Source organism: Triticum aestivum, chromosome 7B (genome assembly GCF_018294505.1).
Source record: "Triticum aestivum cultivar Chinese Spring chromosome 7B, IWGSC CS RefSeq v2.1, whole genome shotgun sequence".
NCBI classification, from domain to species: domain Eukaryota; kingdom Viridiplantae; phylum Streptophyta; class Magnoliopsida; order Poales; family Poaceae; genus Triticum; species Triticum aestivum.
Genome location: NC_057813.1, coordinates 457,714,688 through 457,719,179, shown reverse-complemented (window position 1 = coordinate 457,719,179; position 4,492 = coordinate 457,714,688). Strand labels below are relative to the sequence as shown.

Sequence of the window (4,492 nt, the reverse complement as noted above, 5' to 3'; positions counted from 1 at the left end):
GCGTTCATTGAAATTAACGACCTTCTCTGTGATAAGGTCGTGGAAGGCCACGACCAAACCAAAAGGTCATGGATTCTATGACCTTCTGCTTTGGTTGCTAGCTGTCTGCCCAGGCCACGTCAGATCCGACGTGGCAAGCTGATGTGGCAAAATTGCGACCAATTGAATTGGTCGTTGCTGAGATTTAGCCCGGTCCAATTTGGTGTTCTACATGGGCCAAGCCAATTAATTCAGCCCTTTTATTATTTGGCCAAGCCCAATAAATCAACTTATTTTTTATTTGTTTTCCTGATAATCTTGGTTAGCCACATGGGCCAAGCCCAACAATTCAGCCCTTTATTTTGCTATGACGTGGGCTTTGGGGCTCCAGAGTTTCAGATTTTTTTTGAAGAGAAGGGTCCACTAGCATAATGGGTCCCAATTGTTAGGTTCTGATAAGTAGGTCCCAGTTGTTAGGGTTATATTCCTCATAATGATCCAATAAATAAATAACCAATATTTACACAATGCTTCAAACAAAGCACAACAAAATATCATGAAAACATAGTTCACATCATGAATACAATCAAACAGAGCCAAACTTGGCACATTGCAGCCAAACATGGTTCACATCAGAACTAGTTCACATCAGGTAACACAACTAAAAAATAAAAAAACTAGCTATCTAAGTATAACTAGCTCCAATAAGCTAGAACTCTATGTTTCTCCCAACATCTTCGTCCTGGAGCTCACAATGAAACATGAATGAAGGACAACATCTGCAAGTTAGCAAAAAATATTTTTAGGAACAAAATAAAGGCAAATCTAACAGCACATTAACTTGTAGGCAGTCTGTGTGCATAAATAAGAGTAAAACAAGCAAAATGACGCAAAATCAGTGAATACTAGTAACTAACAGCAGCGAGTAAAAACTACTCCAATCACATCAGGTTTACAATCCTATAAATGCGACATTTTTATCATTTAAGCATGGAATTATTTGATTCAAGAGTACCAACTTGCTACACTATACAGGGGTAATTCAAGACAAGTTAACATAAGAAGTTGACAAAATAAACATAAACAGGTGCAAATCAGTTAATTGAACATTCTGAACATCCAGTAAAAGAAGTAATTCAAGACAAGTTAATTTGTTGTCACAGTAGAATTCTCCTATAGGCTCTGAATCCGCAAGGAAAGTTCAATATACATCCCTTGGTAATACTCAAATCAGCCCAAGACCAAGATAATTTTTAACAAAACTATAGAAGTTACTCCATGCTTTAACAAAAATACAGAAACTACATAAGCTGCACATTCAGGTTGTGATACTCCCATCTTATGAAATTTGACTCACAGAACAAGAAACCACAACATAACTGATATTGAACATTCCATGCAAGCATAGTTGCACATGCAAATTCAATTGTCTAGTTAAATGCTCTACAGGTCTTCTAAATTGCTCGACAGATAAAAACATCGCAAAATACTTCATGAAAGCACGAAATCATTACATTGTACTAGTACTGAAACAGAAACAGGAAAAAATCGAGCATCGGCTCCCACACAGATCAGGAATACAGCAATACAGTATCAAAAATAAACTACTAGAATACATAGAAATTCCATGCAGATGATTAATTCCATAATACAGTTTGTTTTTTTGAAGAGTTGCAAATCACAATAAAACAGATACAATGTTTAATTGCCCTAGGCCAGAACAGTATAATAAAGAACACAGAACATACAAGGCATGGATCTATCTAGCAAACCGTTTTAAGAACAAATCACATCAAGACATGGACAATAAAGGCAATAATTTTAGATGGCTTTGACTGCATATACAAGTTGATCATGGAACTAACACAGTTTAGCTTATGCAGGGCAGACATAAACAACAGAGTTTAGCTTATGCGCGATGGTCCCGAGGTTGTTGACGAGGTCGGACTTGGTCATGCCAATGCCGCTGTTGACGATCGTGAGCGTGGTGGTCGCCTTGTCGGGGATGATGTGGATGAAGAGGTCAGGCTGTGCATCGAGCTTACTCTTGTCCGTGAGGCTCTCGAACCTGATCTTGTCCAAGGCCTGCAAAAATCACACCTGCGAACACACCACATCAGCCCAGGAACAAATCTTGCACGCCACGAATCAATCCACGAGTCAACGGATCAGGGAAGAATCTAAAGCCTAGTGTTCAGGCATAAATAAATTATAAAATTATCAATGATGCTTCACTGAAACTGAGAAGTAGAAACTAGAGTGCAAAATAGTAACCATAACAGTTTTGTATATCCCTAAGTAATGCTATATGTTAAAAAACTGTCAAACAGGACCTGTTCAGCTATTCCATTATTTTCCATTTTGTTTCAACAAAGTGCTGTGAAGCATGTATGTCTTAACATAACTCCTAAGAAATGTTCACAACCTGAATTAACTACACCTTTTCTCATTGAAGTGAACACATCAGCAATTTAATCAACAACCCCATAGTTTACTATAGAATGTTTCTTCCGTCTGCATAGCATAGCTTAAAGGCCGAACCATGTAATCGAGGAATCCTCGGAGCTACACATCATGCATACAAGTTCAGTGTGAAGAAACCTATGCGATTATGTATCAATCACCTAAACCTGGGAATCTTTCACGTAAAGTGAGACGCCCTTAGTGGGGCGTAGGCAGCAAATCGACCATGCGGTTGGATGGATTCATACTCGCGGATCACGGTGCAAAAACAGAGGACAGAGAAGGGGATCGAGGCGCTGGAGGGAGAGAGATAGGGGTAGGGGTAGGCGCTCACCCCAGTCCTCCATCGTGGGCAGAAGTCGTCGAGGTCTGAAAGGCTGACGGTTGTCGCCATGTCTGGCTTCCTCCTGTGCTGTGTGCGAGGTCGCCATGGCATCAGGCTTGTCGATGGCGTCCTTCTTGACCAGACGACCTGCAAAAAAACCCCGCACAAACGCAATGAGATTCGAGCAAGATGAAGAAATCTAGAAGAAGGAGAAGAAGAAGAAAGGGGGGATCCATACCAGATCTAACCGGTGTCGCCATCAACGGGCTCCTCCTGCGCGCGCCACCTGCGAGGTGGCCATGGCATTGATCTAGGGTTTTGGCATGGAGAGAAGGAGAAGGTGGAGTCGAAGGCGGAGGTCACCGGCGGGTATGACGTAGAGGATGTCGCTGGGCAGTCGAGGAGTGGGGTAGGAAGTCACCGGTGGGGTTGGGGCTAGGGTTGGTGGAGTGGAGATCGGCGGCGGGGCCGGGGTTGGGTTTGCGGGAGAGGAGAGGATGAAGGCGCGGCTCGGGAAGGAGGGCGGCGCGACCAAGCGCGAGGGTGGATCTGGGAGACCGAGGGGAGTGGGAGTGGGTGAGTGGGGGTGGCAGCGGGTGGGGATCTTGGGGATCGAGGGGATGGTGGGTGGGTGGGTTAGGGTTTTTGATTCTCGAGAGAAGCTCAACCGTTGGATGGGTGCGTGATGGATGGCTCAGATTGTGTCCAATTTGGTGATCCGCGTGAAAGCGGTTCCTCGCGTCTCATTGGTCGGCTGTCTCACACTTGAATCTCAAAATTTGGGACCCAAAACTCTGATTTTTTTTAACATAACAATGACATAGTTTCTCAAAATGATCTCGTTTTTTTCATAAGTGTACATCTTAGAATGGCAAACGATGGCATAGTTCGACGACTTTCATTAACTTTGCAGAAAAAGATGATTTTCCATTTTTCAAGTGCATAAAAAGGTTTTTTTTGTGAAGAAGCTACCTAACATTTGTTCCAAAATAGCACAACTCCGTTTTCAAAAATATTAGACCACATTTTATGTAAAATTGACCAAATAGTTACATGTCAAAATCTTTTGATCCACCTCTTATAAAAAACAAATTTCACCCATTTAATAGGAAGCATGGCAAATTTGAACGACAATTATCTCATAGTTTGTTCAAATGATCTCATATTTTACACAAGGGTGCATATTGGAATGGCAAACAATGTTGCCTAAGGAAGTTTTCATTTTCTTTGAACGCAAAATTCATTTTCCATTTTTTGAGTGCCCAAAATGAGTTTTTTATGAAGGACCTACAATATATTTGTCGCAAAATTAGACCAAATCAATTTTCTAATATATTAGGGCATATTTAATGCACAATTGACAAAATGGTCGGGTGTAAAAAGTTTCGATCCACCTCTGGTGAAAAAGACAAGTTTCCGCCGATTCAGTAGGAAGCGGGTAAAATTTGAACTGCAGCTGCCTCATAGTTTGATCTTTATTTTTTCCAAAAATCATTTCTAGGTACATAAGTATCTATTTAATTAGAGAAAAACAAAAAAAATCCAAGATTCAACCACTAGTTAGGAACGGTCATTCCTGCTGTTTTGGCCGCATTTTGAAACGGGCATAAAAAATTCAAAAAAAATCAAAAAATTGGAAAACCTTCGCATTGTGTCATTATATATGGCCAAGTTACCAAGAAAAATAATAAACTTGTAACACGATAATTCTTTTAAAAAATTGTT

At 40.9% G+C, this 4,492-nt stretch overlaps 1 long non-coding RNA gene across 1 annotated transcript; it reads right to left on the bottom strand.

Moving 5' to 3' along the window:
• Positions 1 to 208: 208 nt before the first annotated feature.
• On the bottom strand, positions 209 to 3,355 carry LOC123159347 (uncharacterized). Its single transcript, XR_006479647.1, has 4 exons — positions 3,006 to 3,355; positions 2,777 to 2,914; positions 1,845 to 2,079; positions 209 to 758 (listed from the first exon to the last, which is right to left on the bottom strand). It is a non-coding gene; the product is annotated as an uncharacterized lncRNA (long non-coding RNA).
• Between the last annotated feature and the right edge of the window lie 1,137 nt (positions 3,356 to 4,492).